Below are 24103 nucleotides of genomic sequence, written 5' to 3' on the forward strand. Positions count from 1 at the left end.
ATTTTAGATCCAAGACTTCTAATTCAAATGTAATATTAATTTACTATCAAAAAATTAAACATTACAAAATTACCATTCCTGACCATCTGGAAAAAGTTCGACAGGTCACGGATCATCGTTTTTCATCACAAAATTGATTTTTGGGACTGTAGAAAAATTGATTCAAAATGTCATTTGGATTGTGCCTCATGTTGAATAACTACTTTTTAAATTGTCGATGTGACTAAAATTGCCAGTTTTTACAGAATTTTTCTCCTACTCAGAAGCTTCTATTCGACCAATTTCAGGCATTAAAATGACTCTAAACACACTTATTTTAGTTCCAAAAGTGATAATTCACCTACAGTAGTCATTTACAGTAAAAAAATAAAGATTAAAAAATGACCATTTCTGACCATCTGGAGAAAGTTCTACAGGCCTGGAGTCATCGTTTTTCATCATAAAATAGATTTTTGGGAGTGTAAAAAACAATGATTCAAAATGTCATTGGGATTGTGCCTCATGTTAACTAACCACTTTTTTAAGCCTCACCGTGACCAAAATTGCCATTCTTACAGACTCTTCCTAATACTCAGAAGCTTCTATTTCGAACAATTACAGGCATTAAAGTGATTCTAAACACACTTATTTTAGTTCCAAAAGTGATAATTCACCTACAGTAGTCATTTAAAGTCAATAAATAAACATTAAAAAATGAGAATTTCTGACCATCTGGAGAAAGTTTGACAGGGGTCGGGTCATCGTTTTTTATAAGAAAATTGATTTTTTGGACTGTAGACACATTGATTCAAAATGCCATTTGGATTGTGCCTCATGTTGAAAAGCTACTGTTTAAAGCCCCAATGTTACCAAATTTGCCATTTTTACAGACTTTTTCTCCTACTCAGAGGCTTCTATTTCGACCCATTTCAGGCATTAAAATGGCTCTAAACACACTTATTTTAGTTCCAACAGTTCTAATTCACATGCAATAGTCATTTACTCTCAAAAAATTAAACAATACAAAAAATTCAATTTCTGACCATCTGGAGAAAGTTCGACAGGTCACGGATCATCGTTTTTCATCAGAAAATTGATTTTTTGGACTGTAGAAAATCTGATTCAAAATGTCATTTGGATCGTGCCTCATGTTGAATAACTACTTTTTGAAACCTCAATGTGACCAAAATTACAATTCTTACAGTCTTTTTCTCCTACACAGAAGCTTCTATTTCGACTAATTTCAGGGATTAAAATGACTCGAAACACACTTATTTTAGTTCCAAAAGTGATAATTCACATGCAATAGTCATTTACAGTCAAAAAATAAACTTTAAAAAAATGACCATTTCTGACCATCTGGAGAAAGTTCAACAGGTCTCTGGTCATCGTTTTTTATAAGAAAATTGATTTTTTGGACTGTAGAAAAATTGCTTCAAAATGTCATTTGGATTGTGCCTCATGTTGAATAACTAGTTTTTGAAGCCTCAATGTGACCAAAATTGCCATTTCTACAGACTTTTTCTCCTACTCAGAAGCTTCTATTTCGACCAATTTCAGGCATTAAATGACTCTAAACACACTTATTTTAGTTCCAAAAGTGATAATTCACATGCAGTAGTCATTTACTATCAAAAAATTAAATATTACAAAATTACCATTTCTGACCATCTGGAGAAAGTTTGACAGGTCACGGGTCATCGTTTTTCATCCTAAAATTGATTTTTTGGACTGTAGAAAAATTGATTCAAAATGTCATTTGCATTGTGCCTCATGTTGAATAACTACTTTTTGAAGCCTCAATGTGACCAAAATTGCAATTTTCACAGACTTTTTCTCCTTCTCAGAAGCTTCTGTTTCGACCAATTTCAGGCATTAAAATGACTCTAAACACACTTATTTTAGTTCCAAAAGTGATAATTCACATGCAGTAGTCATTTACAGTCAATAAATAAACATTAAAAAATGAGAATTTCTGACCATCTGAAGAAAGTTCGACGGGTCATCGTTTTTTATAAGAAAATTGATTTTTTGGACTGTAGAAAAATTGATTCAAAATGTCATTTGGATTGTGGCTCATGTTGAAAAGCTACTGTTTAAAGCCTCAATGTGACCAAATTTGCCATTTTTACAGACTTTTTCTCCTACTCAGAGGCTTCTATTTCGACCCATTTCAGGCATTAAAATGGCTCTAAACACACTTATTTTAGTTCCAAGAGTTCTAATTCACATGCAATAGTCATTTACTCTCAAAAAATTGAAACAATACAAAAAATTCAATTCTGACCATCTGGAGAAAGTTCAATAGGTCACGGATCATCGTTTTTCATCAGAAAATTGATTTTTTGGACTGTAGAAAAATTGATTCAAAATGTCATTTGGATCGTGCCTCATGTTGAATACCTACTTTTTGAAACCTCAATCTGACCAAAATTACAATTCTTACAGACTTTTTCTCCTACACAGAAGCTTCTATTTCGATTAATTTCAGGGATTAAAATGACTCGAAACACACTTATTTTAGTTCCAAAAGTGATAATTCACCTGCAGTAGTCATTTACAGTCAAAGAATAAACATTAAAAAATGACCATTTATGACCATCTGGAGAAAGTTCAACAGGTCTCGGGTCATCGTTTTTCATCAGAATATTGATTTTTTGGACGGTAGAAAAATTGATTCAAATTGTCATTTGGGTTGTGCCTCATGTTGAATAACTACTTTTTAAAACCTCAATGTGACCAAAATTGCAATTTTTACAAACCTTTTCTCCTACTCAAAAGCTTCTATTTCGACCAATTTCAGGCATTAAAATGACTCTAAACACACTTATTTCAGTTCCAAAAGTGATAAAAAATAATCAAAATGTCATTAGGATTGTGCCTCTTATTGAATAACTACTTTTTGAAGCCTCAATGTGACCAAAATTGCAATTTTTACAAACTTTTCCTCCTACTCAAAAGCTTCTATTTCGACCAATTTGAGGCATTAAAATGACTCTAAACACACTTATCATTGTTTTTCATCAGAAAATTGATTTTTTAGACTGTAGAAAAATGTATTCCAAAATGTCATTTGGATTATGCCTCATGTTGAATAACTACGTTTTAAAGCCTCTTTGAAACCATATGAGTGATTTTCTTTATGTTCCCTGCTACTACACCTTAGCGCCAAGATGCCTCGGCATTCGAGCGCTTTAAAAACACATAAACATAAACATAATGAGAACAAAATTGCCATTTTTACAGACTTTTTCTCCTACTCAGAAGCTTCTATTTCAACCAATTTCAGGCATTAAAATGACTCTAAACACACTTATTTTAGTTCCAAAAGTGATAATTCACATGCAGTAGTCATTTACAGTCCAAAAAATGTAACATTAAAAAATTACCATTCTGACCATCTGGAGAAGGTTAAGGGGTCATCGTTTTTCATCAGAAAATTGATTTTTGGGACTGTAGAAAAATTGATTCAAAAGGTCATTTGGATTGTGCCTCATATTGAATAACTACTTTTTAAAGCCTCAATGTGACCGAAATTGCCATTTTTACAGACTTTTCCTCCTACTCAGAAGTATCTATTTCGACCCATTTCAGGCATTAAAATGATTCTAAACACACTTATTTTAGACCCAAGAGTTCTAATTCAAATGTAATAATAATTTACTATCAAAAAACTAAACATTACAAAAGTACCATTTCTGACCATCTGGAGAAAGTTCGACAGGTCACGGATCATCGTTTTTCATCAGTTAATTGATTTTTTGGAGTGTAGAAAAATTAATTCAAAATGTAATTTGGATTGTGCCTCATGTTGAATAACTACGATTTGAAGCATCACATGTTGAATAACTATTTTTTGAAACCTCAATGTGACCAAAATTACAATTTTTACAGAATTTTTCTCCTACTCAGAAGCTTCTATTCGACCAATTTCAGGCATTAAAATGACTCTAAACACACTTATTTTAGTTCCAAAAGTGATAATTCACCTATAGTAGTCATTTACAGTCAAAAAATAAAGATTAAAAAATGATCATTTCTGACCATCTGGAGAAAGTTCTACAGGCCTGGGGTCATCGTTTTTCATCATAAAATAGATTTTTGGGAGTGTAAAAAACAATGATTCAACATGTCATTTGGATTGTGCCTCATGTTAAATAACCACTTTTTAAAGCCTCACCGTGACCAAAATTGCCATTTTTACAGAATTTTTCTCCTACTCAGAAGCTTCTATTTCGACCAATTTCAGGCATTAAAATGACTCTAAACACACTTATTTTAGTTCCAAAAGTGATAATTCACCTACAGTAATCATTTACAGTCAAAAAATAAAGATTAAAAAATGACCATTTCTGACAATCTGGAGAAAGTTCTACAGGCCTGGGGTCATCGTTTTTCATAAGAAAACTGATTTTTGGGACTGTAGAAAAATTAATCAAAATGTCATTAGGATTGTGCCTCATGTTGAATAACTACTTTTTGAAACCTCAATGTGACTAAAATTGCCCTTTTTACACACTTTTTCTCCTACTCAAAAGCTTCTATTTCAACCAATTTCAGGCATTAAAATGACTCTAAACACGCTTATTTCAGTTCCAAAAGTGATAAAAAATAATCAAAATGTCATTAGGATTGTGCCTCTTATTGAATAACTACTTTTTGAAGCCTCAATGTGACCAAAATTGCAATTTTTACAAACTTTTCCTCCTACTCAAAAGCTTCTATTTCGACCATTTTGAGGCATTAAAATGACTCTAAACACACTTATTTTAGTTCCAAAAGTGATAATTCACATGCAATAGTCATTTACAGTCAAAAAATTAAACATTAAAAAACTTACCATTTCTGACCAACTGGAGAAAGTTCGACAGGTCACGGATCATTGTTTTTCATCAGAAAATAGATTTTTTAGACTGTAGAAAAATGTATTCCAAAATGTCATTTGTATTATGCCTCATGTTGAATAACTACTTTTTAAAGCCTCTTTGAAACCATATGAGTGATTTTCCTTATGTTCCCTGCTACTACACCTTAGCGCCAAGATGCCTCGGTATTCGAGCGCTTTAGAAACACATAAACATAAACATAATGTGAACAAAATTGCCATTTTTACAGACTTTTTCTCCCACTCAGAAGCTTCTTTTTCGACCAATTTCAGGCATTAAAATGACTCTAAACACACTTATTGTACTTCCAAAAGTGATAATTCACATGCAGTAGTCATTTACAGTCCAAAAAATGTAACATTAAAAAAATTACCATTCTGACCATCTGTAGAAAGTTCGACAGGTTAAGGGGTCATCGTTTTTCAACAGAAAATGGATTTTTGGGACTGTAGAAAAATTGATTGAAAAGGTCATTTGGATTGTGCCTCATGTTGAATAACTACTTTTTAAAGTGTCGATGTGACCAAAATTGCCAGTTTTACAGACTTTTTCTCCCACTCAGAAGCCAATTTCAGGCATGAAAATGACTCTAAACGCACTTATTTTAGTTCCAAGAGTTCTAATTCACATGCAATAGTCATTTACACTCGAAAAATTAAATATTACAAAAAATTATATTTCTGACCATCTGGAGAAAATTCGACAGGTCACGGATCATCGTTTTTCATCAGTTAATTGATTTACTGGAGTGTAGAAAAATTGATTCAAAATGTAATTTGGATTGTGCCTCATGTTGAATAACTACTTTTTGAAGCATCACATGTTGAATAACTACTTTTTGAAACCTCAATGTGACCAAAATTACAATTTTTACAGAATTTTTCTCCTATTCAGAAGCTTCTATTCAGCCAATTTCAGGCATTAAAATGACTCTAAACACACTTATTTTAGTTCCAAAAGTGATAATTCACATGCAGTAGTCATTTACTATCAAAAAATTAAATATTACAAAATTACCATTTCTGACCATCTGGAGAAAGTTTGACAGGTCACGGGTCATCGTTTTTCATCCTAAAATTGATTTTTTGGACTGTAGAAAAATTGATTCAAAATGTCATTTGCATTGTGCCTCATGTTGAATAACTACTTTTTGAAGCCTCAATGTGACCAAAATTGCAATTTTCACAGACTTTTTCTCCTTCTCAGAAGCTTCTGTTTCGACCAATTTCAGGCATTAAAATGACTCTAAACACACTTATTTTAGTTCCAAAAGTGATAATTCACATGCAGTAGTCATTTACAGTCAATAAATAAACATTAAAAAATGAGAATTTCTGACCATCTGAAGAAAGTTCGACAGGGGTCGGGTCATCGTTTTTTATAAGAAAATTGATTTTTTGGACTGTAGAAAAATTGATTCAAAATGTCATTTGGATTGTGGCTCATGTTGAAAAGCTACTGTTTAAAGCCTCAATGTGACCAAATTTGCCATTTTTACAGACTTTTTCTCCTACTCAGAGGCTTCTATTTCGACCCATTTCAGGCATTAAAATGGCTCTAAACACACTTATTTTAGTTCCAAGAGTTCTAATTCACATGCAATAGTCATTTACTCTCAAAAAATTTAAACAATACAAAAAATTCAATTCTGACCATCTGGAGAAAGTTCAATAGGTCACGGATCATCGTTTTTCATCAGAAAATTGATTTTTTGGACTGTAGAAAAATTGATTCAAAATGTCATTTGGATCGTGCCTCATGTTGAATACCTACTTTTTGAAACCTCAATCTGACCAAAATTACAATTCTTACAGACTTTTTCTCCTACACAGAAGCTTCTATTTCGATTAATTTCAGGGATTAAAATGACTCGAAACACACTTATTTTAGTTCCAAAAGTGATAATTCACCTGCAGTAGTCATTTACAGTCAAAGAATAAACATTAAAAAATGACCATTTATGACCATCTGGAGAAAGTTCAACAGGTCTCGGGTCATCGTTTTTCATCAGAATATTGATTTTTTGGACGGTAGAAAAATTGATTCAAATTGTCATTTGGGTTGTGCCTCATGTTGAATAACTACTTTTTAAAACCTCAATGTGACCAAAATTGCAATTTTTACAAACCTTTTCTCCTACTCAAAAGCTTCTATTTCGACCAATTTCAGGCATTAAAATGACTCTAAACACACTTATTTCAGTTCCAAAAGTGATAAAAAATAATCAAAATGTCATTAGGATTGTGCCTCTTATTGAATAACTACTTTTTGAAGCCTCAATGTGACCAAAATTGCAATTTTTACAAACTTTTCCTCCTACTCAAAAGCTTCTATTTCGACCAATTTGAGGCATTAAAATGACTCTAAACACACTTATCATTGTTTTTCATCAGAAAATTGATTTTTTAGACTGTAGAAAAATGTATTCCAAAATGTCATTTGGATTATGCCTCATGTTGAATAACTACGTTTTAAAGCCTCTTTGAAACCATATGAGTGATTTTCTTTATGTTCCCTGCTACTACACCTTAGCGCCAAGATGCCTCGGCATTCGAGCGCTTTAAAAACACATAAACATAAACATAATGAGAACAAAATTGCCATTTTTACAGACTTTTTCTCCTACTCAGAAGCTTCTATTTCAACCAATTTCAGGCATTAAAATGACTCTAAACACACTTATTTTAGTTCCAAAAGTGATAATTCACATGCAGTAGTCATTTACAGTCCAAAAAATGTAACATTAAAAAATTACCATTCTGACCATCTGGAGAAGGTTAAGGGGTCATCGTTTTTCATCAGAAAATTGATTTTTGGGACTGTAGAAAAATTGATTCAAAAGGTCATTTGGATTGTGCCTCATATTGAATAACTACTTTTTAAAGCCTCAATGTGACCGAAATTGCCATTTTTACAGACTTTTCCTCCTACTCAGAAGTATCTATTTCGACCCATTTCAGGCATTAAAATGATTCTAAACACACTTATTTTAGACCCAAGAGTTCTAATTCAAATGTAATAATAATTTACTATCAAAAAACTAAACATTACAAAAGTACCATTTCTGACCATCTGGAGAAAGTTCGACAGGTCACGGATCATCGTTTTTCATCAGTTAATTGATTTTTTGGAGTGTAGAAAAATTAATTCAAAATGTAATTTGGATTGTGCCTCATGTTGAATAACTACGATTTGAAGCATCACATGTTGAATAACTATTTTTTGAAACCTCAATGTGACCAAAATTACAATTTTTACAGAATTTTTCTCCTACTCAGAAGCTTCTATTCGACCAATTTCAGGCATTAAAATGACTCTAAACACACTTATTTTAGTTCCAAAAGTGATAATTCACCTATAGTAGTCATTTACAGTCAAAAAATAAAGAATAAAAAATGATCATTTCTGACCATCTGGAGAAAGTTCTACAGGCCTGGGGTCATCGTTTTTCATCATAAAATAGATTTTTGGGAGTGTAAAAAACAATGATTCAAAATGTCATTTGGATTGTGCCTCATGTTAAATAACCACTTTTTAAAGCCTCACCGTGACCAAAATTGCCATTTTTACAGAATTTTTCTCCTACTCAGAAGCTTCTATTTCGACCAATTTCAGGCATTAAAATGACTCTAAACACACTTATTTTAGTTCCAAAAGTGATAATTCACCTACAGTAATCATTTACAGTCAAAAAATAAAGATTAAAAAATGACCATTTCTGACAATCTGGAGAAAGTTCTACAGGCCTGGGGTCATCGTTTTTCATAAGAAAACTGATTTTTGGGACTGTAGAAAAATTAATCAAAATGTCATTAGGATTGTGCCTCATGTTGAATAACTACTTTTTGAAACCTCAATGTGACTAAAATTGCCCTTTTTACACACTTTTTCTCCTACTCAAAAGCTTCTATTTCAACCAATTTCAGGCATTAAAATGACTCTAAACACACTTATTTCAGTTCCAAAAGTGATAAAAAATAATCAAAATGTCATTAGGATTGTGCCTCTTATTGAATAACTACTTTTTGAAGCCTCAATGTGACCAAAATTGCAATTTTTACAAACTTTTCCTCCTACTCAAAAGCTTCTATTTCGACCATTTTGAGGCATTAAAATGACTCTAAACACACTTATTTTAGTTCCAAAAGTGATAATTCACATGCAATAGTCATTTACAGTCAAAAAATTAAACATTAAAAAACTTACCATTTCTGACCAACTGGAGAAAGTTCGACAGGTCACGGATCATTGTTTTTCATCAGAAAATTGATTTTTTAGACTGTAGAAAAATGTATTCCAAAATGTCATTTGTATTATGCCTCATGTTGAATAACTACTTTTTAAAGCCTCTTTGAAACCATATGAGTGATTTTCCTTATGTTCCCTGCTACTACACCTTAGCGCCAAGATGCCTCGGTATTCGAGCGCTTTAGAAACACATAAACATAAACATAATGTGAACAAAATTGCCATTTTTACAGACTTTTTCTCCCACTCAGAAGCTTCTTTTTCGACCAATTTCAGGCATTAAAATGACTCTAAACACACTTATTGTACTTCCAAAAGTGATAATTCACATGCAGTAGTCATTTACAGTCCAAAAAATGTAACATTAAAAAAATTACCATTCTGACCATCTGTAGAAAGTTCGACAGGTTAAGGGGTCATCGTTTTTCAACAGAAAATGGATTTTTGGGACTGTAGAAAAATTGATTGAAAAGGTCATTTGGATTGTGCCTCATGTTGAATAACTACTTTTTAAAGTGTCGATGTGACCAAAATTGCCAGTTTTACAGACTTTTTCTCCCACTCAGAAGCCAATTTCAGGCATGAAAATGACTCTAAACGCACTTATTTTAGTTCCAAGAGTTCTAATTCACATGCAATAGTCATTTACACTCGAAAAATTAAATATTACAAAAAATTATATTTCTGACCATCTGGAGAAAATTCGACAGGTCACGGATCATCGTTTTTCATCAGTTAATTGATTTACTGGAGTGTAGAAAAATTGATTCAAAATGTAATTTGGATTGTGCCTCATGTTGAATAACTACTTTTTGAAGCATCACATGTTGAATAACTACTTTTTGAAACCTCAATGTGACCAAAATTACAATTTTTACAGAATTTTTCTCCTATTCAGAAGCTTCTATTCAGCCAATTTCAGGCATTAAAATGACTCTAAACACACTTATTTTAGTTCCAAAAGTGATAATTCACCTACAGTAGTCACTTACAGTAAAAAAATAAAGATTAAAAAATGACCATTTGTGACCACCTGGAGAAAGTTCTACAGGCCTGGAGTCATCGTTTTTCATCATAAAATAGATTTTTGGGAGTGTAAAAAACAATGATTCAAAATGTCATTTGGATTGTGCCTCATGTTAAATAACCACTTTTTAAAGCCTCACCGAGACCGAAATTGCCATTCTTACAGACTCTTCCTCCTACTCAGAAGTTTCTATTTCAAACAATTTCAGGCATTAAAATGATTCTAAACACACTTATTTTAGTTCCAAAAGTGATAATTCACCTACAGTAGTCATTTACAGTCAATAAATAAACATTAAAAAATGAGAATTTCTGACCATCTGGAGAAAGTTCGACAGGTTAAGGGGTCATTGCTTTTTCAACAGAAAATGGATTTTTGGGACTGTAGAAAAATTGATTCAAAATGTCATTTGGATTGTGCCTCATATTGAATAACTACTTTTTAAAGCCTCAATGTGACCGAAATTGCCATTTTTACAGACTTTTCCTCCTACTCAGAAGCTTCTATTTCGACTCATTTCAGGCATTAAAATGATTCTAAACACACTTATTTTAGATCCAAGAGTTCTAATTCAAATGTAATAATAATTTACTATAAAAAAACGAAACATTAAAAAATCACCATTTCTGACCATCTGGAGAAAGTTCGACATGTCACGGATCATCGTTTTCATCAGAAAATTGATTTTTTGGACTGTAGAAAAATGTATTCCAAAATGTCATTTGGATTGTGCCTCATGTTGAATAACTACTTTCTAAAGCCTCTTTGAAATCATATGAGTGATTTTCCTTATGTTCCCTGCTACTACACCTCAGCGCCAAGACGCCTCGGCATTCGAGCGCTTTAGAAACACATAAACATAAACATAAATAATGAGACCAAAATTGCCATTTTTACAGACTTTTTCTCCTACTCAGAAGCTTCTATTTCGACCAATTTCGGGCATTAAAATGACTCTAAACACACTTATTTTAGTTCCAAAAGTTCTAATTCAAATGTAATAATATTTTACTATCAAAAAACTAAACATTACAAAAGTACCATTTCTGACCATCTGGAGAAAGTTCGACAGGTCACGGATCATCGTTTTTTAATCAGAAAATTGATTTTTGGGACTGTAGAAAAATTGATTCAAAATGTCATTTGGATTGTGCCTCATGTTGAATAACTACTTTTTAAAGCGTCGATGTGACCAAAATTGCCAGTTTTACAGACTTTTTCTCCTACTCAGAAGCTTGTATTTCAACAAATTTCAGGCATTAAAATGACTCTAAACGCACTTATTTTAGTTCCAAGAGTTCTAATTCACATGCAATAGTCATTTACACTCAAAAAATTAAATATTACAAAAAATTCTATTTCTGACCATCTGGAGAAAATTCGACAGGTCACGGATCATCGTTTTTCATCAGTTAATTGATTTTTTGGAGTGTAGAAAAATTGATTCAAAATGTAATTTGGATTGTGCCTCATGTTGAATAACTACTATTTGAAGCATCACATGTTGAATAACTACTTTTTGAAACCTCAATGTGACCAAAATTACAATTTTTACAGAATTTTTCTCCTACTCAGAAGCTTCTATTCGACCAATTTCAGGCATTAAAATGACTCTAAACACACTTATTTTAGTTCCAAAAGTAATAATTCACCTATAGTAGTCATTTACAGTCAAAAAATAAAGATTAAAAAATGATAATTTCTGACCATCTGTAGAAAGTTCTACAGGCCTGGGGTCATCGCTTTTCATCATAAAATAGATTTTTCGGAGTGTAAAAAACAATGATTCAAAATGTCATTTGGATTGTGCCTCATGTTAAATAACCACTTTTTAAAGCCTCACCGTGACCAAAATTGCCATTTTTACAGACTTTTTCTCCTACTCAGAAGCTTCTATTTCGACCAATTTCAGGCATTAAAATGACTCTAAACACACTTATTTTAGTTCCAAAAGTGATAATTCACATGCAGTAGTCATTTACAGTCCAAAAAATTTAACATTAAAAAACTTACCATTCTGACCATCTGGAGAAAGTTCGACAGGTTAAGGGGTCATCGTTTTTCAACAGAAAATGGATTTTTGGGACTGTAGAAAAATTGATTTAAAAGGTGATTTGGATTGTGCCTCATATTGAATAACTACTTTTTAAAGCCTCAATGTGACCGAAATTGCCATTTTTACAGACTTTTCCTCCTACTCAGAAGTATCTATTTCGACCCATTTCAGGCATTAAAATGATTCTAAACACACTTATTTTAGACCCAAGAGTTCTAATTCAAATGTAATAATAATTTACTATCAAAAAACTAAACATTACAAAAGTACCATTTCTGACCATCTGGAGAAAGTTCGACAGGTCACGGATCATCGTTTTTCATCAGTTAATTGATTTTTTGGAGTGTAGAAAAATTAATTCAAAATGTAATTTGGATTGTGCCTCATGTTGAATAACTACGATTTGAAGCATCACATGTTGAATAACTATTTTTTGAAACCTCAATGTGACCAAAATTACAATTTTTACAGAATTTTTCTCCTACTCAGAAGCTTCTATTCGACCAATTTCAGGCATTAAAATGACTCTAAACACACTTATTTTAGTTCCAAAAGTGATAATTCACCTATAGTAGTCATTTACAGTCAAAAAATAAAGATTAAAAAATGATCATTTCTGACCATCTGGAGAAAGTTCTACAGGCCTGGGGTCATCGTTTTTCATCATAAAATAGATTTTTGGGAGTGTAAAAAACAATGATTCAAAATGTCATTTGGATTGTGCCTCATGTTAAATAACCACTTTTTAAAGCCTCACCGTGACCAAAATTGCCATTTTTACAGAATTTTTCTCCTACTCAGAAGCTTCTATTTCGACCAATTTCAGGCATTAAAATGACTCTAAACACACTTATTTTAGTTCCAAAAGTGATAATTCACCTACAGTAATCATTTACAGTCAAAAAATAAAGATTAAAAAATGACCATTTCTGACAATCTGGAGAAAGTTCTACAGGCCTGGGGTCATCGTTTTTCATAAGAAAACTGATTTTTGGGACTGTAGAAAAATTAATCAAAATGTCATTAGGATTGTGCCTCATGTTGAATAACTACTTTTTGAAACCTCAATGTGACTAAAATTGCCCTTTTTACACACTTTTTCTCCTACTCAAAAGCTTCTATTTCAACCAATTTCAGGCATTAAAATGACTCTAAACACACTTATTTCAGTTCCAAAAGTGATAAAAAATAATCAAAATGTCATTAGGATTGTGCCTCTTATTGAATAACTACTTTTTGAAGCCTCAATGTGACCAAAATTGCAATTTTTACAAACTTTTCCTCCTACTCAAAAGCTTCTATTTCGACCATTTTGAGGCATTAAAATGACTCTAAACACACTTATTTTAGTTCCAAAAGTGATAATTCACATGCAATAGTCATTTACAGTCAAAAAATTAAACATTAAAAAACTTACCATTTCTGACCAACTGGAGAAAGTTCGACAGGTCACGGATCATTGTTTTTCATCAGAAAATTGATTTTTTAGACTGTAGAAAAATGTATTCCAAAATGTCATTTGTATTATGCCTCATGTTGAATAACTACTTTTTAAAGCCTCTTTGAAACCATATGAGTGATTTTCCTTATGTTCCCTGCTACTACACCTTAGCGCCAAGATGCCTCGGTATTCGAGCGCTTTAGAAACACATAAACATAAACATAATGTGAACAAAATTGCCATTTTTACAGACTTTTTCTCCCACTCAGAAGCTTCTTTTTCGACCAATTTCAGGCATTAAAATGACTCTAAACACACTTATTGTACTTCCAAAAGTGATAATTCACATGCAGTAGTCATTTACAGTCCAAAAAATGTAACATTAAAAAAATTACCATTCTGACCATCTGTAGAAAGTTCGACAGGTTAAGGGGTCATCGTTTTTCAACAGAAAATGGATTTTTGGGACTGTAGAAAAATTGATTGAAAAGGTCATTTGGATTGTGCCTCATGTTGAATAACTACTTTTTAAAGTGTCGATGTGACCAAAATTGCCAGTTTTACAGACTTTTTCTCCCACTCAGAAGCCAATTTCAGGCATGAAAATGACTCTAAACGCACTTATTTTAGTTCCAAGAGTTCTAATTCACATGCAATAGTCATTTACACTCGAAAAATTAAATATTACAAAAAATTATATTTCTGACCATCTGGAGAAAATTCGACAGGTCACGGATCATCGTTTTTCATCAGTTAATTGATTTACTGGAGTGTAGAAAAATTGATTCAAAATGTAATTTGGATTGTGCCTCATGTTGAATAACTACTTTTTGAAGCATCACATGTTGAATAACTACTTTTTGAAACCTCAATGTGACCAAAATTACAATTTTTACAGAATTTTTCTCCTATTCAGAAGCTTCTATTCAGCCAATTTCAGGCATTAAAATGACTCTAAACACACTTATTTTAGTTCCAAAAGTGATAATTCACCTACAGTAGTCACTTACAGTAAAAAAATAAAGATTAAAAAATGACCATTTGTGACCACCTGGAGAAAGTTCTACAGGCCTGGAGTCATCGTTTTTCATCATAAAATAGATTTTTGGGAGTGTAAAAAACAATGATTCAAAATGTCATTTGGATTGTGCCTCATGTTAAATAACCACTTTTTAAAGCCTCACCGAGACCGAAATTGCCATTCTTACAGACTCTTCCTCCTACTCAGAAGTTTCTATTTCAAACAATTTCAGGCATTAAAATGATTCTAAACACACTTATTTTAGTTCCAAAAGTGATAATTCACCTACAGTAGTCATTTACAGTCAATAAATAAACATTAAAAAATGAGAATTTCTGACCATCTGGAGAAAGTTCGACAGGTTAAGGGGTCATTGCTTTTTCAACAGAAAATGGATTTTTGGGACTGTAGAAAAATTGATTCAAAATGTCATTTGGATTGTGCCTCATATTGAATAACTACTTTTTAAAGCCTCAATGTGACCGAAATTGCCATTTTTACAGACTTTTCCTCCTACTCAGAAGCTTCTATTTCGACTCATTTCAGGCATTAAAATGATTCTAAACACACTTATTTTAGATCCAAGAGTTCTAATTCAAATGTAATAATAATTTACTATAAAAAAACGAAACATTAAAAAATCACCATTTCTGACCATCTGGAGAAAGTTCGACATGTCACGGATCATCGTTTTCATCAGAAAATTGATTTTTTGGACTGTAGAAAAATGTATTCCAAAATGTCATTTGGATTGTGCCTCATGTTGAATAACTACTTTCTAAAGCCTCTTTGAAATCATATGAGTGATTTTCCTTATGTTCCCTGCTACTACACCTCAGCGCCAAGACGCCTCGGCATTCGAGCGCTTTAGAAACACATAAACATAAACATAAATAATGAGACCAAAATTGCCATTTTTACAGACTTTTTCTCCTACTCAGAAGCTTCTATTTCGACCAATTTCGGGCATTAAAATGACTCTAAACACACTTATTTTAGTTCCAAAAGTTCTAATTCAAATGTAATAATATTTTACTATCAAAAAACTAAACATTACAAAAGTACCATTTCTGACCATCTGGAGAAAGTTCGACAGGTCACGGATCATCGTTTTTTAATCAGAAAATTGATTTTTGGGACTGTAGAAAAATTGATTCAAAATGTCATTTGGATTGTGCCTCATGTTGAATAACTACTTTTTAAAGCGTCGATGTGACCAAAATTGCCAGTTTTACAGACTTTTTCTCCTACTCAGAAGCTTGTATTTCAACAAATTTCAGGCATTAAAATGACTCTAAACGCACTTATTTTAGTTCCAAGAGTTCTAATTCACATGCAATAGTCATTTACACTCAAAAAATTAAATATTACAAAAAATTCTATTTCTGACCATCTGGAGAAAATTCGACAGGTCACGGATCATCGTTTTTCATCAGTTAATTGATTTTTTGGAGTGTAGAAAAATTGATTCAAAATGTAATTTGGATTGTGCCTCATGTTGAATAACTACTATTTGAAGCATCACATGTTGAATAACTACTTTTTGAAACCTCAATGTGACCAAAATTACAATTTTTACAGAATTTTTCTCCTACTCAGAAGCTTCTATTCGACCAATTTCAGGCATTAAAATGACTCTAAACACACTTATTTTAGTTCCAAAAGTAATAATTCACCTATAGTAGTCATTTACAGTCAAAAAATAAAGATTAAAAAATGATAATTTCTGACCATCTGTAGAAAGTTCTACAGGCCTGGGGTCATCGCTTTTCATCATAAAATAGATTTTTCGGAGTGTAAAAAACAATGATTCAAAATGTCATTTGGATTGTGCCTCATGTTAAATAACCACTTTTTAAAGCCTCACCGTGACCAAAATTGCCATTTTTACAGACTTTTTCTCCTACTCAGAAGCTTCTATTTCGACCAATTTCAGGCATTAAAATGACTCTAAACACACTTATTTTAGTTCCAAAAGTGATAATTCACATGCAGTAGTCATTTACAGTCCAAAAAATTTAACATTAAAAAACTTACCATTCTGACCATCTGGAGAAAGTTCGACAGGTTAAGGGGTCATCGTTTTTCAACAGAAAATGGATTTTTGGGACTGTAGAAAAATTGATTTAAAAGGTGATTTGGATTGTGCCTCATATTGAATAACTACTTTTTAAAGCCTCAATGTGACCGAAATTGCCATTTTTACAGACTTTTCCTCCTACTCAGAAGTATCTATTTCGACCCATTTCAGGCATTAAAATGATTCTAAACACACTTATTTTAGACCCAAGAGTTCTAATTCAAATGTAATAATAATTTACTATCAAAAAACTAAACATTACAAAAGTACCATTTCTGACCATCTGGAGAAAGTTCGACAGGTCACGGATCATCGTTTTTCATCAGTTAATTGATTTTTTGGAGTGTAGAAAAATTAATTCAAAATGTAATTTGGATTGTGCCTCATGTTGAATAACTACGATTTGAAGCATCACATGTTGAATAACTATTTTTTGAAACCTCAATGTGACCAAAATTACAATTTTTACAGAATTTTTCTCCTACTCAGAAGCTTCTATTCGACCAATTTCAGGCATTAAAATGACTCTAAACACACTTATTTTAGTTCCAAAAGTGATAATTCACCTATAGTAGTCATTTACAGTCAAAAAATAAAGATTAAAAAATGATCATTTCTGACCATCTGGAGAAAGTTCTACAGGCCTGGGGTCATCGTTTTTCATCATAAAATAGATTTTTGGGAGTGTAAAAAACAATGATTCAAAATGTCATTTGGATTGTGCCTCATGTTAAATAACCACTTTTTAAAGCCTCACCGTGACCAAAATTGCCATTTTTACAGAATTTTTCTCCTACTCAGAAGCTTCTATTTCGACCAATTTCAGGCATTAAAATGACTCTAAACACACTTATTTTAGTTCCAAAAGTGATAATTCACCTACAGTAATCATTTACAGTCAAAAAATAAAGATTAAAAAATGACCATTTCTGACAATCTGGAGAAAGTTCTACAGGCCTGGGGTCATCGTTTTTCATAAGAAAACTGATTTTTGGGACTGTAGAAAAATTAATCAAAATGTCATTAGGATTGTGCCTCATGTTGAATAACTACTTTTTGAAACCTCAATGTGACTAAAATTGCCCTTTTTACACACTTTTTCTCCTACTCAAAAGCTTCTATTTCAACCAATTTCAGGCATTAAAATGACTCTAAACACACTTATTTCAGTTCCAAAAGTGATAAAAAATAATCAAAATGTCATTAGGATTGTGCCTCTTATTGAATAACTACTTTTTGAAGCCTCAATGTGACCAAAATTGCAATTTTTACAAACTTTTCCTCCTACTCAAAAGCTTCTATTTCGACCATTTTGAGGCATTAAAATGACTCTAAACACACTTATTTTAGTTCCAAAAGTGATAATTCACATGCAATAGTCATTTACAGTCAAAAAATTAAACATTAAAAAACTTACCATTTCTGACCAACTGGAGAAAGTTCGACAGGTCACGGATCATTGTTTTTCATCAGAAAATTGATTTTTTAGACTGTAGAAAAATGTATTCCAAAATGTCATTTGTATTATGCCTCATGTTGAATAACTACTTTTTAAAGCCTCTTTGAAACCATATGAGTGATTTTCCTTATGTTCCCTGCTACTACACCTTAGCGCCAAGATGCCTCGGTATTCGAGCGCTTTAGAAACACATAAACATAAACATAATGTGAACAAAATTGCCATTTTTACAGACTTTTTCTCCCACTCAGAAGCTTCTTTTTCGACCAATTTCAGGCATTAAAATGACTCTAAACACACTTATTGTACTTCCAAAAGTGATAATTCACATGCAGTAGTCATTTACAGTCCAAAAAATGTAACATTAAAAAAATTACCATTCTGACCATCTGTAGAAAGTTCGACAGGTTAAGGGGTCATCGTTTTTCAACAGAAAATGGATTTTTGGGACTGTAGAAAAATTGATTGAAAAGGTCATTTGGATTGTGCCTCATGTTGAATAACTACTTTTTAAAGTGTCGATGTGACCAAAATTGCCAGTTTTACAGACTTTTTCTCCCACTCAGAAGCCAATTTCAGGCATGAAAATGACTCTAAACGCACTTATTTTAGTTCCAAGAGTTCTAATTCACATGCAATAGTCATTTACACTCGAAAAATTAAATATTACAAAAAATTATATTTCTGACCATCTGGAGAAAATTCGACAGGTCACGGATCATCGTTTTTCATCAGTTAATTGATTTACTGGAGTGTAGAAAAATTGATTCAAAATGTAATTTGGATTGTGCCTCATGTTGAATAACTACTTTTTGAAGCATCACATGTTGAATAACTACTTTTTGAAACCTCAATGTGACCAAAATTACAATTTTTACAGAATTTTTCTCCTATTCAGAAGCTTCTATTCAGCCAATTTCAGGCATTAAAATGACTCTAAACACACTTATTTTAGTTCCAAAAGTGATAATTCACCTACAGTAGTCACTTACAGTAAAAAAATAAAGATTAAAAAATGACCATTTGTGACCACCTGGAGAAAGTTCTACAGGCCTGGAGTCATCGTTTTTCATCATAAAATAGATTTTTGGGAGTGTAAAAAACAATGATTCAAAATGTCATTTGGATTGTGCCTCATGTTAAATAACCACTTTTTAAAGCCTCACCGAGACCGAAATTGCCATTCTTACAGACTCTTCCTCCTACTCAGAAGTTTCTATTTCAAACAATTTCAGGCATTAAAATGATTCTAAACACACTTATTTTAGTTCCAAAAGTGATAATTCACCTACAGTAGTCATTTACAGTCAATAAATAAACATTAAAAAATGAGAATTTCTGACCATCTGGAGAAAGTTCGACAGGTTAAGGGGTCATTGCTTTTTCAACAGAAAATGGATTTTTGGGACTGTAGAAAAATTGATTCAAAATGTCATTTGGATTGTGCCTCATATTGAATAACTACTTTTTAAAGCCTCAATGTGACCGAAATTGCCATTTTTACAGACTTTTCCTCCTACTCAGAAGCTTCTATTTCGACTCATTTCAGGCATTAAAATGATTCTAAACACACTTATTTTAGATCCAAGAGTTCTAATTCAAATGTAATAATAATTTACTATAAAAAAACGAAACATTAAAAAATCACCATTTCTGACCATCTGGAGAAAGTTCGACATGTCACGGATCATCGTTTTCATCAGAAAATTGATTTTTTGGACTGTAGAAAAATGTATTCCAAAATGTCATTTGGATTGTGCCTCATGTTGAATAACTACTTTCTAAAGCCTCTTTGAAATCATATGAGTGATTTTCCTTATGTTCCCTGCTACTACACCTCAGCGCCAAGACGCCTCGGCATTCGAGCGCTTTAGAAACACATAAACATAAACATAAATAATGAGACCAAAATTGCCATTTTTACAGACTTTTTCTCCTACTCAGAAGCTTCTATTTCGACCAATTTCGGGCATTAAAATGACTCTAAACACACTTATTTTAGTTCCAAAAGTTCTAATTCAAATGTAATAATATTTTACTATCAAAAAACTAAACATTACAAAAGTACCATTTCTGACCATCTGGAGAAAGTTCGACAGGTCACGGATCATCGTTTTTTAATCAGAAAATTGATTTTTGGGACTGTAGAAAAATTGATTCAAAATGTCATTTGGATTGTGCCTCATGTTGAATAACTACTTTTTAAAGCGTCGATGTGACCAAAATTGCCAGTTTTACAGACTTTTTCTCCTACTCAGAAGCTTGTATTTCAACAAATTTCAGGCATTAAAATGACTCTAAACGCACTTATTTTAGTTCCAAGAGTTCTAATTCACATGCAATAGTCATTTACACTCAAATAATAAATATTACAAAAAATTCTATTTCTGACCATCTGGAGAAAATTCGACAGGTCACGGATCATCGTTTTTCATCAGTTAATTGATTTTTTGGAGTGTAGAAAAATTGATTCAAAATGTAATTTGGATTGTGCCTCATGTTGAATAACTACTATTTGAAGCATCACATGTTGAATAACTACTTTTTGAAACCTCAATGTGACCAAAATTACAATTTTTACAGAATTTTTCTCCTACTCAGAAGCTTCTATTCGACCAATTTCAGGCATTAAAATGACTCTAAACACACTTATTTTAGTTCCAAAAGTAATAATTCACCTATAGTAGTCATTTACAGTCAAAAAATAAAGATTAAAAAATGATAATTTCTGACCATCTGTAGAAAGTTCTACAGGCCTGGGGTCATCGCTTTTCATCATAAAATAGATTTTTCGGAGTGTAAAAAACAATGATTCAAAATGTCATTTGGATTGTGCCTCATGTTAAATAACCACTTTTTAAAGCCTCACCGTGACCAAAATTGCCATTTTTACAGACTTTTTCTCCTACTCAGAAGCTTCTATTTCGACCAATTTCAGGCATTAAAATGACTCTAAACACACTTATTTTAGTTCCAAAAGTGATAATTCACATGCAGTAGTCATTTACAGTCCAAAAAATTTAACATTAAAAAACTTACCATTCTGACCATCTGGAGAAAGTTCGACAGGTTAAGGGGTCATCGTTTTTCAACAGAAAATGGATTTTTGGGACTGTAGAAAAATTGATTTAAAAGGTGATTTGGATTGTGCCTCATATTGAATAACTACTTTTTAAAGCCTCAATGTGACCGAAATTGCCATTTTTACAGACTTTTCCTCCTACTCAGAAGTATCTATTTCGACCCATTTCAGGCATTAAAATGATTCTAAACACACTTATTTTAGACCCAAGAGTTCTAATTCAAATGTAATAATAATTTACTATCAAAAAACTAAACATTACAAAAGTACCATTTCTGACCATCTGGAGAAAGTTCGACAGGTCACGGATCATCGTTTTTCATCAGTTAATTGATTTTTTGGAGTGTAGAAAAATTAATTCAAAATGTAATTTGGATTGTGCCTCATGTTGAATAACTACGATTTGAAGCATCACATGTTGAATAACTATTTTTTGAAACCTCAATGTGACCAAAATTACAATTTTTACAGAATTTTTCTCCTACTCAGAAGCTTCTATTCGACCAATTTCAGGCATTAAAATGACTCTAAACACACTTATTTTAGTTCCAAAAGTGATAATTCACCTATAGTAGTCATTTACAGTCAAAAAATAAAGATTAAAAAATGATCATTTCTGACCATCTGGAGAAAGTTCTACAGGCCTGGGGTCATCGTTTTTCATCATAAAATAGATTTTTGGGAGTGTAAAAAACAATGATTCAACATGTCATTTGGATTGTGCCTCATGTTAAATAACCACTTTTTAAAGCCTCACCGTGACCAAAATTGCCATTTTTACAGAATTTTTCTCCTACTCAGAAGCTTCTATTTCGACCAATTTCAGGCATTAAAATGACTCTAAACACACTTATTTTAGTTCCAAAAGTGATAATTCACCTACAGTAATCATTTACAGTCAAAAAATAAAGATTAAAAAATGACCATTTCTGACAATCTGGTCGGGTCATCGTTTTTTATAAGAAAATTGATTTTTTGGACTGTAGAAAAATTGATTCAAAATGTCATTTGGATTGTGGCTCATGTTGAAAAGCTACTGTTTAAAGCCTCAATGTGACCAAATTTGCCATTTTTACAGACTTTTTCTCCTACTCAGAGGCTTCTATTTCGACCCATTTCAGGCATTAAAATGGCTCTAAACACACTTATTTTAGTTCCAAGAGTTCTAATTCACATGCAATAGTCATTTACTCTCAAAAAATTTAAACAATACAAAAAATTCAATTCTGACCATCTGGAGAAAGTTCAATAGGTCACGGATCATCGTTTTTCATCAGAAAATTGATTTTTTGGACTGTAGAAAAATTGATTCAAAATGTCATTTGGATCGTGCCTCATGTTGAATACCTACTTTTTGAAACCTCAATCTGACCAAAATTACAATTCTTACAGACTTTTTCTCCTACACAGAAGCTTATATTTCGATTAATTTCAGGGATTAAAATGACTCGAAACACACTTATTTTAGTTCCAAAAGTGATAATTCACCTGCAGTAGTCATTTACAGTCAAAGAATAAACATTAAAAAATGACCATTTATGACCATCTGGAGAAAGTTCAACAGGTCTCGGGTCATCGTTTTTCATCAGAATATTGATTTTTTGGACGGTAGAAAAATTGATTCAAATTGTCATTTGGGTTGTGCCTCATGTTGAATAACTACTTTTTAAAACCTCAATGTGACCAAAATTGCAATTTTTACAAACCTTTTCTCCTACTCAAAAGCTTCTATTTCGACCAATTTCAGGCATTAAAATGACTCTAAACACACTTATTTCAGTTCCAAAAGTGATAAAAAATAATCAAAATGTCATTAGGATTGTGCCTCTTATTGAATAACTACTTTTTGAAGCCTCAATGTGACCAAAATTGCAATTTTTACAAACTTTTCCTCCTACTCAAAAGCTTCTATTTCGACCAATTTGAGGCATTAAAATGACTCTAAACACACTTATCATTGTTTTTCATCAGAAAATTGATTTTTTAGACTGTAGAAAAATGTATTCCAAAATGTCATTTGGATTATGCCTCATGTTGAATAACTACGTTTTAAAGCCTCTTTGAAACCATATGAGTGATTTTCTTTATGTTCCCTGCTACTACACCTTAGCGCCAAGATGCCTCGGCATTCGAGCGCTTTAAAAACACATAAACATAAACATAATGAGAACAAAATTGCCATTTTTACAGACTTTTTCTCCTACTCAGAAGCTTCTATTTCAACCAATTTCAGGCATTAAAATGACTCTAAACACACTTATTTTAGTTCCAAAAGTGATAATTCACATGCAGTAGTCATTTACAGTCCAAAAAATGTAACATTAAAAAATTACCATTCTGACCATCTGGAGAAGGTTAAGGGGTCATCGTTTTTCATCAGAAAATTGATTTTTGGGACTGTAGAAAAATTGATTCAAAAGGTCATTTGGATTGTGCCTCATATTGAATAACTACTTTTTAAAGCCTCAATGTGACCGAAATTGCCATTTTTACAGACTTTTCCTCCTACTCAGAAGTATCTATTTCGACCCATTTCAGGCATTAAAATGATTCTAAACACACTTATTTTAGACCCAAGAGTTCTAATTCAAATGTAATAATAATTTACTATCAAAAAACTAAACATTACAAAAGTACCATTTCTGACCATCTGGAGAAAGTTCGACAGGTCACGGATCATCGTTTTTCATCAGTTAATTGATTTTTTGGAGTGTAGAAAAATTAATTCAAAATGTAATTTGGATTGTGCCTCATGTTGAATAACTACGATTTGAAGCATCACATGTTGAATAACTATTTTTTGAAACCTCAATGTAACCAAAAT

This window comes from Triturus cristatus, chromosome 10 (assembly GCF_964204655.1).
Source record: "Triturus cristatus chromosome 10, aTriCri1.1, whole genome shotgun sequence".
NCBI classification, from domain to species: domain Eukaryota; kingdom Metazoa; phylum Chordata; class Amphibia; order Caudata; family Salamandridae; genus Triturus; species Triturus cristatus.